Here is a 14,482-nt window from a genome sequence, read left to right as displayed (position 1 = left end):
CCATTATTACTCCTGCTCTTGGGGGACACACTCCATTTACAGGGACTTAGGTCTAGGGAAAAGGTATCTAGCCCAGGTGTCCTTCTTCCTCGCTAAAGAGGTGACTAAAACTACAGGGACTGGGTTGCAGACCTGCAAAGATAAACAAGCTGGCCAGATATGGACGAACGGCGGGGCTGGGATGTAGCTCTGGAGGTTCCCATGACCTCATCAACCTCTGAAGCATTGTTCTTCCCCTGTTACCAGAGCATTCTGATAACACTTACACACTCGGAGTGCACAGCCGGGGTTGTAGGGTCTGACCCGTGCAGCAGGGAGACAGCGCAAATCCCTCTGCTCAAATTGGAAAGAATCGTGACAATCATTTCTTCGGAGGCTTGAATAAGATCCCACGTTCAGAGAATCCTAGAGTTTAAAGAGTACTCTCCTGAGTCCTCTTCCTTCACAGCAGGGGTGCTTCGTGCATTTCTAGATTGATGTCTCTATGTGCGGCTCTGGGCTCCCTAGCTGCACTCTCTGTGATCACTCTTACATCCCAGCGCCTAGCACGGTGCCTGGCCATAGTTGGTACTCAATAAAGACTGGTTGGGCAAATGAATCAAATTCCAGAGGTAATTTTAAAACAAAAATTGTATTTCTATTGTTTGTTTTATCATCAACTAGCTCATGATATCAGGAAACTCTCTGATCAGGAAGTGTTAGTTTCCTTATCTGCAAAATGGGAGGAAAAAATCAGCCCTAACTCCTTTTCAGAGTTGCTTCAAAACTCTGGAGGCAAAAGTTGTTGCAGTTTGAAAAATACAAACCTTTGTAGCTATTTCTCATTAAAATACAAACCTCTTTGTAGCTATTTCTCATTATTATTATTTAATCAGTCTTTCCTGGACTTTGCACAGGTTGATGTGGCAAATCATTTTAACTCCAGGAGCGAACACTCCATGTTGTATCACGGAGCGCCTCAAGATTGTTTTAAACCTTTGAACCCTTGGGGGACAGTTTATAGATGCACTTTCTGTGCTGTTTTTAGCAGAGCCCTGGGTCCAACCCCTAGACCCAGAGACAGTGACGGATGTAGGAGGGTGTGAGGGCCAAGACCCTGAGGTTCGTCCCTCTGTCTCAAGGTAGGACTGTACCTAGTTGCTTCTGAATAAAGCAGCTTTCTCCCCTTGCTTTCACAGGGAGTCCCAGGAGAGTGAATGTCACAGCTTCCCTCACCTCTCAGGAAGGCTCTCACAGTCACTGTGTCCAAGGAGTCCTGGCCTCTGAGCTCTATCTAGGCTGTGAGCTTACTGGGTAAAATAGTTCAGATTCTTCAGAGGAAAGCCTGGGTCCAAGGTTAGTCAGAACATCTCTCTGGGGTCCATCTTTCACAAAAATCATACCCTTTCACCTTCTGATGACTGAGCGGGCCTTTCTAATAGCAATCACCTCGTACAGGATCAAAAGACTGCATTGTCTCTGCAGCTGTTGAGTGCTGTGTTCTAACTGTTACTGAATACACAGACCTAGGCCCCTAGGCTTCCCCCTTCTGCCCAATGCCCCACATTCCCAAGCCTCAGGCCTCAACACTGAGGACCACCCCCAAGCTCAGTCTCCTCATTTTCCTCCAGTAACCCATCAACGTTTTCCTCTCCACTTTTGAAAACAAAAGTCCCCCCAAGGCAGCGAGGTTTTCCTTAGGAACTATGAGGCACTGAACACATGGGGACTCCCCTGGCCATTGAGAGTCAGTGAGCCTGGAACTGCCCAGAGTTCTAACCTGGAACTCAGTCCTTGAAGATATTTTCTTCCTGCGCCAGGTAAACTCAGTAATTACAATTATATAACTAAGGTTTGCTGAGCACTTACTTTGTGCCAAGCCGTGTTTGAAGTACTTTGCAAGCAACCTCTAATTTAATGTTTTGCAACAAACGTGTGAGGAAGGAACTATTTTCTCCCTATTTTACACTTAAGAAAACAACATTAATAACTTGCCCAGAGGCAGTCAGCTAGTAAGTGACAGGGCTTGGCTTCAAAACCCCGAGCCGTCAACTGCACGTGCTCTTAACCGTTCTGCTCAGCGAGTGGGAAGAGATGCGCCCCTCCAGTGAAAGCTGTTTCTACCTGACCATCCTCTATACTTCAAGGCTCAAAAGCGCCCCATCTATGAAGCCTGTGTTCTGAGTTCTTCTCCCCTGTGGTACTTCATTCACACCGTTGTTGGGCTTTTGCCAAACTATGGTAAATGGTGGCACCTGAGTCCGTTCCACCCACGCCCGCACCTCTGCCCTTGCTTTAGAGGGAGGATGTCACCTTATATCCATTGCCGCCTCCCCATCTCCTAGAAGAGCCTCCACGAATGTTCACAGATTAAAACAATGATGAACACTAAGGTGGTGGCTTCTGTCTGAAGCAATTCTGGGAACCAGGGCGAGAAGCACACTTAGTTGGGTTCTTGGAGGATAAAGAATGAGTGAAAGTGGTAATCCTAGACTTTTAGACGTTTATGATATAACTGGGAAATCCTCTGTGCACCCTTAACATATGGCTTTATGAAGAGACACATCAGCAAGGGCAAAAAATGCATATCTAGGGACTTCCCTGGTGGTCCAGTGGTTAAGACTCCGTGCTCCCAATGCAGGGGGCCTGGGTTCGATCCCTGGTCAGGGAACTAGATCCCCCATGCATGCTGCGACTAAAGGTCCCGCCCGCAGCAACGAAGATCCCACACGCGGCAACGAATATCCTGCATGCCGCAACTAAGACCCGGGGCAACCAAATAAATAAATATATTTTTAATGCATATCTAGCTATCGATTCTGGACATAGATGAACTTAAAACATTTTTTGGAATAGGTAACAATTCACATGATTCAAAAAGTCTAGGGGCTTCCCTGGTGGCGCAGTGGTTGAGAATCTGCCTGCTAATGCAGGGGACACGGGTTAGAGCCCTGGTCTGGGAAGATCCCACATGCCACGGAGCAACTAGGCCCGTGAGCCACAACTACTGAGCCTGCGCGCCTGGAGCCTGTGCTCCGCAACAAGAGAGGCTGTGATAGTGAGAGGCCTGCGCACTGCGATGAAGAGTGGCCCCCGCTTGCCACAACTAGAGAAAGCCCTCGCACAGAAACGAAGACCCAACACAGCCCAAAATAAATAAATAAATTTAAAAAATAAATAAATAAATAAATAAATATTCCTGTTCTCTGTTAAAAAAAAAAAGTCTAAATGGAATATAGTGACTACTCCCCTCACCCAGTCCGCCAGCCACTCACGCTCCTCCCTACAGATCACCAATGCTATTCCTTTCTTTTGTATTTTTCCAGAGATATTTTATGCAAGAAAAAAATAACATGTTTTTGCTATAATATATATGACATATATGTGTATATGCATTAAGTATATATTTATTAGCTATATATATGTCATAGCTAAATTATGTAGTATATGCATAATATGTATTATATATGTTTTTTATGGATTGACTTTGCCTGGGATATTCAATAATATAGCAGGCCATAAATTAAAATCCAACATTTACTAAGCCCACTATGTGATAGAAACTGGACCTCAAGATGAATATAACAGAAACCTTCAATCCTGCTCAGAAAGAGCTCCTACTCGGCCTAGGGTTGAGATGCATCCTCTTTCACTTAACCCAGCCTGCACCCAGAGACGGGCTGGGGTGGGGAGTGAGGGATAGGGAGGTGAAGGGAGCAGGTGGCGTGGACTTAAGTAAGTTTGGTTTTTTTTTTTTTTTTTTGCGGTACGCGGGCCTCTCACTGTTGTGGCCTCTCCCGCTGCGGAGCACAGGCTCCGGATGCGCAGGCTCAGGAGCCATGGCTCACGGGCCCAGCCGCTCCGCGGCATGTGGGATCCTCCTGGACCGGGGCACGAACCCGCGTCCCCTGCATTGGCAGGCGGACTCTCAACCACTGCACCACCAGGGAAGCCCTTAAGTAAGTTTTAAAAGAGAATTCATCACTTTTCTCTACTTTCTGTCCCTGGAAACTGACCATAAAGTGAGTCATTGTAAAGCAGATCACATTTTCTCCATAAAAATAATGCTGCAGTTGGAGGTTACATTCTGAAATAGACTTGGCCTCAAAAGACAGATATGACTGGAGATGTCATAAGAGCAAAGAACCATAAACCTTTATAATCACTTAAAACAATAAAATTGTGCTCCAAAGCGTTTTACAAATGTACATAAAAGCACCGATCATATCGATTACACAAAGGGCCCGAGTGAACCATAAAATGTACAGGCAGCACATAAAAAACAGCATTGCTACGTCATAAGTTTTCCCTGGGACGTATATTATGTATGATAAGCATTAATTAAAAGATTAATTAACATATTTCTTTCTGCCCCTCAGAATTTTTTTAAAAAGGCTTTTTGAGAATAATTTGAAGATATTCTGAGGTAATCATTTGGAGGCATTTTTTTGATTTAATAATATGATAAAATTTGAGATGACTTTTAGGTATCCAGAGCTCATTGAAAACTCATCCAAGAAAGTTTGAACCATTGCCTAATGCTCCCAATACATTTTCTTTGATGGGGACAGAGATGTTCAAAATCACTCCCTTGATCTTAACATTGCCTTTAAAATGGCAGCAGCTCATTCAGACAGCAAAAATTTTTGAGCACAAACTTTGTGTTAGATACTGAGGGTTGAAAAGAAACAGGGATAAGACATGACGTCTACCTGGAAGAACTCATAATGGACCGGCCAGCTATTATTAACATTAGCAGCTACCTTTTTGAAGGTTTATTATGTGCCATGACAAGCCTTAGATAACCATTAGCTCATTTAATCCTCGCGTTAGAAGGAAGATCCTTTTCTTTTTTTTAAAATAATTTTATTTATTTTATTTATTTATGTTTGGCTGCGTTGGGTCTTTGCTGCTGCACGCAGGCTTTCTCTAGTTGTGGTGAGCAGGGTCTACTCTTTATCACAGTGCACGGGCTTCTCATTTCAGTGGCTTCTCTTGTTGCGGAGCACGGGCTCTAGGCGTGTGGGCTTCAGTAGTTGTGGCACGCGGGCTCAGTAGTCGTGGCTCACGGGCTTAGTTGCTCCGTGGCATGTTGGATCTTCCCAGACCAGGGCTCGAACCCATGTGCCCTGCATTGGCAGGTGGATTCTTAACTACTGCGCCACCAGGGAAGCCCCAGAAGATGCTTTTTTTTTTTTTTTTTTTGCGGTACGCGGGCCTCTCACTGTTGTGGCCTCTCCCGCTGCGGAGCACAGGCTCTGGACGCGCAGGCTCAGCGGCCATGGCTCACAGGCCCAGTCACTCCGTGGCATGTGGGATCCTCCCGGACCGGGGCACAAACCCGTGTCCCCTGCATCGGCAGGCAGACTCTCAACCACTGTGCCACCAGGGAAGCCCACCCAGAAGATCCTTTTTTAATGTGTTTTAGAGAGGAGGAAACAGTTTAAACTTAACCCAGGTGTTATAGGTTGAATTATGTTCCCCAAAAAGATATGTTGAAGTCCTAATCTCCAGTATCTGAGAATGGAACATTATTTGGAAATAGGGTCATTGCAGATGTAGGTAAGTTAAAATGAGTTCACACTGGAATAGGTGGGCCCTTAAGCCCATATGGCTGGTATACTTTTAAGAAGAGGAGAGAGAGAGGAGAGCACCTGGTGAAGATAGACACACAGGGAGAAGACGGCAGGTGAAGACAGAGGCAGAGACTGGAGTCATGTATCTACCAGCCAAGGAAGGCCAAGGCCACCAGCCATCACCGGAAGCTAGTTGAGAGGCATGGACAGGTTTTCCCTAGAGTCCCCAGAAAGAATCAGCATTACCAACACCCTGATTTCAGACTTCCGGCCTCCAGAACTGAGAGACAATAAATAAAAATAAGCCACCCAGTCTGTGGTCCTCTGTGAGAGCATCCCTAGGAAATGAATACCCCACATCACACAGCTGGTGTGGTGGAAGCTGGCTGGGTCTGCCTCTTGAGCCCACTGTCTCAGCATCCGGCAGAGGGGACAAAGCTCCTCGGAGGACGGGCAAGAGCTGTCGCCTCGGCCTGCAGGTGGGAGTCTGGGAAAGCTTCTCAGAGGAAGGAAATTCTGAGCGGGATCTCATCGGTTAAGGAGGAGTTTTCCAGGGCCTGAGGGGTGGGGTGGAAGGGCGTGCTGGGCAGGCGGATCAGCAGGTGAGAGGTGAGAAGCGGCTGCACGTGAGGGAGTTGGGGTGATGACGGAAGGTTTGTGTTGCTGGTAGAGGTGGTGGCAGCTTTTGCTCTAAAAAGGAAGGATTCCTTGTAAAGTGAGGACTGAGTCCCCATTTCTTTCCTTCCACCTCTCCTACCTCCTTCGTGTAGTGGAGGCAAAGGTCCATTCCCAGTGCCTGCTCCAGCCCCACTGGCCTTTCCCAGCCTTGCTCTGCCCTGGGAGCCTCTGCCCTCACCATCTCCGTGGTTGACCCCTCTGGTCCCCAGGTCTCTACCCTGAAGATCCTCAGAGGCACCACCCTCTGCTCCCTGGAGTTTCCTCATTGTGGAGCTCGGTTTTCTTCAACCATCTCATTATCATTTGTATGCTCTGTGTTTTCTACCTCCCCCCCCACCCACCCAACTTAAACTTAAGCTCTGTGTGAGCAGAGACCCCACCTGGCCTGTCCCCAGAATAAAGGGCTGGGCCTGGGACTTAGGAATGGCTTCTATAAAGATGTGTCAAATGAACACAGGAAGAACTTTCTAGCAGTGAAAGCAATTTAAAAGATCATATGGATGCCCCCAGGAGGACCTATCTATCACAGTAGGGATTCAACAGAGGCACTACAGGTGGGTCTGCAGGCATGGAAGGCAGTTAGACTAAAGCCCTAGCGACTCTGAGCCTGGCTTTGCCGGTAGTCAGACTGGGTCTCCACTAGGACCCAGGTTGAATAAAGAGAGGCCTTTACCTGCGTGAGAGTCCGGGAGCCTCCTGGCAGGAAGCTCGTCCTAAGGGAGGATAGAATCATGCACATCTCTCAGGTTCTACAACAACAGGCCAAGGCCAGAGAGAAGTTTCAATTCTGAGGCCAACAAATATCTGTTTCCAAGGCTGTGCTATGGCCCAGCTCCCATACAGAGGGGGCTGAATCACAAAGAAAAGAAAGGCAAAAAGAGACGCTAGGCACCGAGAGAGCAGGAAGCATCAGTGGCCCAGGCTGCGATGGCCAGAGGCTCCATCCGGGCAGAGAGCAGCGCGGTCTGCAGCAGCATCAACAGCATGGAGTAGCGGCCATCACGGCAGGAACCCGGCTACTGCGTAGCCTGGGAAGTTAAGCCGGTGTGGGCGTGACCTGCCCAGAACATGAGGGCCCTCTCCTAATTAGCACAAAGGTGCCGTCTGGGCCGGCACCAGGGCAGGTGGTAAGGACGTTGGGTGGCCAGACTGGAGAGCTGTGTTCTCACATGGCACGCTCCCTAGTTATAGACTGGGACTCCAGGAGGGTGGGTCCTGGGAGCAGGGAGCCAGGAAAATACTGGCCTGTTTATAGTCTCTGTGGCCCATTTTTACCCCTGGACTCGTTGTGTCTGAGAAAACAGAGTCGCGGATGTTCCTTAGATTATTAAATTATCCTGCGTTCACCTTCAGTGTCGCAGGAACTTCCTGACACTTCCTTGCTGTGCTGTCAGAACACTTCACACTTCAGTAGTGAGCCAGAAAGAAAGTCGATAGAACTAGAGTTGGGAGGGATTTCTCACTGACTTGGTACGATGGACAGCTTGCCTGTCACTTCCGGTTCCCCGGTGGGGGAGGAGAAGAGGCTGGTGAGTGAGTCCCTACCTGCCAGGAACCGTGTTCTATTTGGAGCGGTAAGGCACAAAGAACACACATACACGCACACACACACACACCAAGACTGAACGAATGCATCAGAGTTCCGAGGGCTGCCTTCACTTGCATTGATGGGGCTGGGGGTGGTGGTGTGGGCAAAGGGAGGTCTTTTAGCTGGTGATTCAGCTCAGGGCACAAGAATCCTAATCTTGTTTAGAGAGAGGTGTGACATTAAAGGGCCCTTCTGGAGAAAATGATTATTGAGTGTTCGCTCCTTCTGTGACAGGCACGGTGTTAGATGGAGACGCTTCATATAAATGAAGTCACTTAATTCCCACATCAGATAAGGACCCTGATGCCTAAAGAGGCAGCCTGCACTGTTCCATAGCTAGCAGGACCAGGGGCAGTAAGGGGTACAGTAGACAGACCCACAGGGACACGTGTCATGGGTACCATTTTTTTCATCATTGAATCCTCAGGGCTTACTTCAGAGCCCAGAGCATGGTAGTTGTTCAATAAATATCTGTGCAATGAACGAAAGCAAGACAACCCGCCAGAATATTCTGGTTTATGTTGTAAGAGCATCTCCACGTGCTCAGCTCACCTCGATCCTCATGTATACCTTGTGAGGAGGGACGGGAGCAGGTATTCTCCCCGCCGCTGTTGCATTGGTAGGGGTGTTGTTGTTATTGTTACCGTTCTCCTTTTGCGGAGGACAGCATTGACAGGGAGATCAGAGAGTTTAATTTTCCCTGTGAAGGGAAGAGTTCAAGGTCCTGCGCATGTCTTCTGATCTTCTGATCCCGAAGCCCGGGTTCTTCCCAGTGTACCCTGAGGGCGAAGAAATGCGTTGAATCCTCCAGAAGCTGCCTTATTCTAGTGGGGAAGCTCTTGTCTTCCCTGGGACGTGTGCTCCCCCACTCCCGCCTTCTCCTCACCTCCCTCTCTCCTCAAAGATAAACTGTCCTTCCCCCCTTGGAAGAGGGTGACCCCCAACGCCAACTCTCACCATCCCTGTAGCCCTTCCACCAAAAAGTTTGGATACACTGGGAAAAGCCCCGGGCTTCCTAGTTAATCCTGCAAAATCACTCAGCTGCAGCTGGTCTCAGTTAATCCGCCACACGCAGGCGATACCACCTCAGGACTGGGGGGCTGACTGAGGGATATTTTATGGAAAGTGCTCTGTACATTTCAAAGTCTATGCAAATGTTAATTATTATCATTTTTAGAGCTCTGCCTCCCTAGAGGTTCTCTGCGTGGCATCTAGAAATGTCCAGATTTTCCAAATCTCACTCTGAGGAGGGGCAAAATCTAATTAGTGCCTCATGCCTTTCCTTCTGCGGGAGTGATGGGATGGGGTCCACGTAAGAGGAAGAAGGAGGCCATGAGGAAGAGAGGGGACACTCTGTTTTGTAGGAAGCGGGGGGAGTAGGATGTTGTCAAACAAACATGAAGCCAGGCCAGGCCAGTTTGCCCCCCACACCTTAGCTCAGAAATAAACTTGGATGGGGCTTCCCTGGTGGCACAGTGGTTGAGAGTCCGCCTGCCGATGCAGGGGATGCGGGTTCGTGCCCCAGTCCCAGAAGATGCCATATGCCGCGGAGCGGCTGGGCCCGTGAGCCATGGCCACTGAGCCTGCGCGTCTGGAGCCTGTGCTCCGCAACGGGAGAGGCCACAACAGTGAGAGGCCCGTGTACCGCAAAAAAAAAAAAAAGAAATAAACTTGGAGTAGGCAGACTTTTATTCTAGGTGAATTTTGAGTAGAAGGGGAGGTTATCTGGTTCAACAAGAATTTATTGAACTTCTGCTATGTTCCCTGAAGGCACCATAGGAATATACGGAAAGGCACAGACGCACCTCACTGTTCCAGGTTTCACCTTTCTGATAACTTCATCCCTCTGGAATAGTCAAGGAAGGAAAAAAAAGTCACTGATTATCAGAAACATGCCATAAAGTACACATATGCATTTGTATATTTACTCTGAACCTCTTAATTCTTCATTTGCACATAGTTCTAGCAGATTAAGAAGTCATGAACTTGAAAGGGAAAGAGTTGCTACTACTGGTGGGTCTGTAAACAGTGGTCTAAAATTAGCCTTTAGGCTACCTTTTTTTTTTTTTTTGGCCACCCCACGCAGGATGTGGGATCTTAGTTCCCCGACCAGGGATCGAACCCATGCCCCCTGCAGTGGAAGCATGGAGTCTTAACCACTGGGCCGCCAGGGAAGTCCCCTCCTTTTTGTTTCAAACAAGGTAGACCAGAAAGAAATCTACCAAAAATGGTGATGAGAACTCAAAGTCAGTTATGATTTCCTGTGTGGGATAAACGACCTTATGTACCTCAGTAACTTTTGTATTGACATCACTGCATGACCACGTGGTACAAAACAAATGGAACCACAGAACATGAGAATTAAGATGAACACTTGGTGTCCTCAGGCCAACCTCCGAGAGCCAGAGAGGTGAAGGAACTTGCTTAAGGTTGCACAGCTAGCCGGGCAGGGTGAGGAACGGCACCCAGCTCTCCTGGTCCTACCTGGCCCGGGGTCCTTTCTCCTGCTCACACAGGGTTCCTAACCGAGACCCCGAGTTCCCAAGAAAAACTCAAATTCTGTTCCAAGTCTTCCGACGCACCAGGAGTGCGTGATTCCTTTTAGAAAGAATTCCATCGTAAATGATGACAATGAAGAAAAAGTCAGCAGCTTACGGAGATGCCCTGGGGAACCGATGCCCACAGACACACTGCCAGCTACCTGGGGAAGAGTCTAATCCCGATGAAGCTGACAGTAAAGGTTTTCCTGTGGGGAGAAGGAAGGGTTCCTTCCTTCTAGGAGCCCACACTGACTTGGAGGGTCTGGCCAGGCAGAACTGACTCACGATCAGCGAGGGCAGCCCAGGCAGGAGAGCCAAAGTGTGGTGCCGACAGGCGGGCTAACGGACGGGCAGACTCCCAATCCCCCCGAAACGTGCCAGCGGAGCCTGTGCAACACCTCATCAGGCATATAAATACCAGCCAGGCTTATTACTGGGAGTTCGTGGCCACATTATTTTAACTCGACGGTCCTGTCCCTGTTGGTGGGCATCCTGCCAGTCTGCATTCCCACATCCTGCTGCCGACTCGGGGCCCACCCGTTTCTATATCGAGACGCTCCTCTCCATAAATAAAGAACAGGAGTCAGGCACAAAAGAAAGGCCATTTCAAGCGCCGGGAAGGCTGTCACATGGGCCAACAAAGGGCAGGAAATGCTGGGCGGTGGCCCCGTGTCCGTCCCCAGGCCCAGCTCACCTGGCTGGGCCGTAGGGCCTTTGTGCGAAAAATGTCAGGCCCAAGTCCCGAACTTCCTGCCATTTGTCAGGCTGTGCCGTGACCTGGAGTTCACCGAAACGCTTGCTGCTCCCAACAATACACACAGGCATCCTTTGGAAAAATTCTCTCTCTCTCCCCTCGAGGCAGCAATGGCTTTTTATGGAAGTGGCCGGGGTGGGAGTGGGAGGGTCCCGGGCTGAGAAATGGAAAGTTTCGGCTGTATTTCTCTCTTGAAGAAGCCCAGCTCGGACAGGGCAGGGAGAGGTCAGGATCCCAGGCCTGTGAGGCCAGAGGCTCTGGGGCCTCAGCCCAGCACTGCTCCTGACCAGCTTAGAACCATGAGGTCATTGGGTGGGTGACTGTTTCTATGACCTATTTGTTTTTTCTCCTATCCAGCACCCCAGGTGCTCCCATCCCATCTGCCTCCCCTGAGGTTCCAGGATTTTATTGCCCATGCAATCAGTGTCAAGAATACCTGTCTGCCTACAGAGGAGCAAAAATTCAGGCACTGTGTCTGAGACAGAACTGAAGGCCTGGGGTTACCACTGCCCGACCAGCCATGTCCCTGGCTCCCAGCCTGGATCTTGTGAGAGGAGACTCACGGAGGCTTCTCCAGGCAACAACCAAGCAAAGACGTCAACCCCTCACTCCACTCACTTGAGCTGTGCTCCCCTGGTGAGGGGCTGTAGACAGGGGCTCCCAAACACTGGAACGGACATTGATAAAGTAGTCACCCGTCCCCTGTGAACTGAAGAAAGAGAAACAATGAATTTTTCAGCTTCCTAAATGTCTTCCTTTGAAAGGACTGTCCTTTTATTCCGAGATTATTTCTGAAATGAAGAAGAAAAATGCGGTGAATTTTTCCATACTGCTAGGATTGTCCTTTATTCTGCGATAATGTTCTTCCTACTTTCCTAGCGCTACTTTGTGAGTGTTAAAATGTGCTTTTGTGTATGACATCACGGAAATTAAAAGACATTTTTATCTGATGAAACAAAAAGCTGACAATCCTGTGCTAGCCCTCCAAACAGAAACAAAAAAACCCACCACCTGCAGCTTGTAATGTTCCCAAGTCTATGAGCCACGGTCTAGGGCACATGCAAGGAGCAGGACACTGGGCGCTGCCTTCAAGGAGCCCGCGACTTGGTGGAGGGCTACAGGCTTGTAATGGCGATGCCCTGCACGACCTCAAGGGATTCTGTGCAGAGGCGTGGGGCAGATGTTACTTGTGCTGTTAGAGCTCAGAGGGGAGGCCGGTCCGCGAACGCCTTGTTTGAGGTAGGGGCTCAATTAACGTTGGTTGAATAAATGAATGACTGGCAAGCATTGAAGAGGACTTGGTGAAAATGGGACTGGGAGGGTCTTGCCGAGGGGGAGGAGCTACGGAAGGGTGTTGCTGGTCAGCAGGTCAGCTCGGGCAGAGGCATGGAGGCCCAGAAGAGCCTGTGTGTGAGGGTGCTGGGGGGGGCTGGCCTCTTCTCAGGAGCAGAGACAACCCTAACCAGAGTAGCAGGCTGTGACATTAGGTAAGTGGAGGTGTACCTTGAGCCAGAAAATACGTTTAGATTTGAGGCAGCCGTCACTAGGGAGCCACGGAAGGATCTCGAGCAGGGCAGGGCCAGGGTGAAATGCTAAGTGAAGACGTCAGTCTGGCAGCTGCGTGGAGGGGTCCTGGAATCCAGAACCCAGGGGAGCTGTCCGAGGACCCCAGCCTGCGAGGGCAGCGGGCCGGGGCTGGGGCTGTGGTGCTGGTGAGGGGTGCCGCCAGGATGGGAAGGGTGCTGGACTGCGCCTGAGATTTTAATCCAGGAGTCTCAGGAAGTTTTGCCATGACTGAGTGGATGGAAATGTGGCCGAGATGGGAGGTTTGGATTCAAGCAGAGGATGAGCTTGGCCTTGGGTCTGCCAATTCTGAGCAGATGACTGGGGCTACAGGACAAGGGTCCAGCTGCCCGGGGGGCTGGGGTGAGAGAACCAAGGAGCAGCAGGGCCACCCCCTCCCCCGGGGGGAGGGAGAGGCCACCTGTGCTCTCGCGAGAGCCGGGGCTGCAGTCGTGGTGTCTGATGGGGGCGGATGTGCCGGCCCTTCCCAGAAGGTCTGCAGCCTGGCCTAATAGTGTGTGGAATTCAGGCCTGGATGAAAGGCGTTGAAAGCTGCCCGGGACGAGCGGCCACTCTCCCTGGGAGGGGGGCTGTGAGGAGGCCTGCGTGCTCTGGCAGCCAAGATAACCCCGGGTTATTTCAGGAAGAGAGCCCTAAGAAGAAAAAGAGGTCAGTGGCCAGCAGATGGACAGATAATCCGGCTTATCTGAGAGACTGGCGAGAGAGGGCCCTCTGGGGCCCGTGTCCTCTGAGACGGGAAGGTGCCAAGTGCATGAGAGGGAGAACAGGGGGTGGGAAGAGGACCAGCGGCCGCGGCCCCAGCTGGGGAGGGGGCACCTCGCGGCCCGGCCCCGTCTCTCCCCGGGCGGCTGACAGAAGTCCCTCTGGCTCAGATGGGAGATGGAGACCGGAGTTCCCTGAGGTCACCCCAAATTCAGGAGCTCCAGACCTTATTCAGGGTCTGAATGCCCGACAACAGCCCCAGGGACGGCAGGCTTTTTACGTTTTACGCTTTCAGGTTGTTCAAGGGTCAGGTGCCCACCTGCATTTACTGGAGGCTCAGTGCCCGCGTGGTGTGTCGTGTGGGTGTGTGTGACGTGGTGGGTATGTGCACGTGTGGGTGCTGTGTGGCTGTGGGTGTGGAGTGAGTGTGACGGGTGGGTGTGATGCACGTGAGTGTGTGTGTCCAGTGCGGGTCTGGGGGTGGTGTGTGCAGTGCACGGGTGTGCCGCAGCGCGTGCTCGAGGTGAGAGTGGAGCCGTCTCCTGGCCCGGCCTCGCCCCACTCCCCATCCTCGTGAAAGCGCAGCTGAGCCTTCACTGCCCTGTGGGGGCAGAGGCTCTCAGCTCCACGGGACGTGGTCCAGACTCCTCAGGATGTCCCGGGAGGCCTTCAGGATTCAGCTCAAGCCCTTCGAGCCCCCTTGGCCAGCCTGCCCTCCCAGGGACCTCCCGTCTCTTCTGACAGGCGTGGGTTTTCCTGTCTCTGAGTCCCCGTTCAGACAGTTTCCTCTCTGTGGAAGGGCCTGCCCATCCTCTCCACCTCAGAAAGCACCTTCGTCCTTGAAGGATCAGCTCCCAGACGCTGAGCGGGACGTTTGGCTGGAGCCATCCTCGCCCACGCCCTCTGCCCGCTGCCCTCCACCGGCTCACACCCCAGAGCTGCCCATCGTGCACGGATGCCCCCTCACAGCTCATCACGGGAGGAGGCCCGTGTGGTCTGGGTTGCCACCATCGCACTGAAACGCCCCTAGGACGAGCATGGGGCGCCGGGCCCAGGCTCTGCACGCTCACCCTAGGAGTCC

The sequence above is a fragment of the Grampus griseus genome (assembly GCF_964374135.1).
Source record: "Grampus griseus genome assembly, chromosome: 9".
In the NCBI taxonomy this organism is placed as follows: domain Eukaryota; kingdom Metazoa; phylum Chordata; class Mammalia; order Artiodactyla; family Delphinidae; genus Grampus; species Grampus griseus.
Note: the sequence above shows the minus strand (reverse complement) of the source record.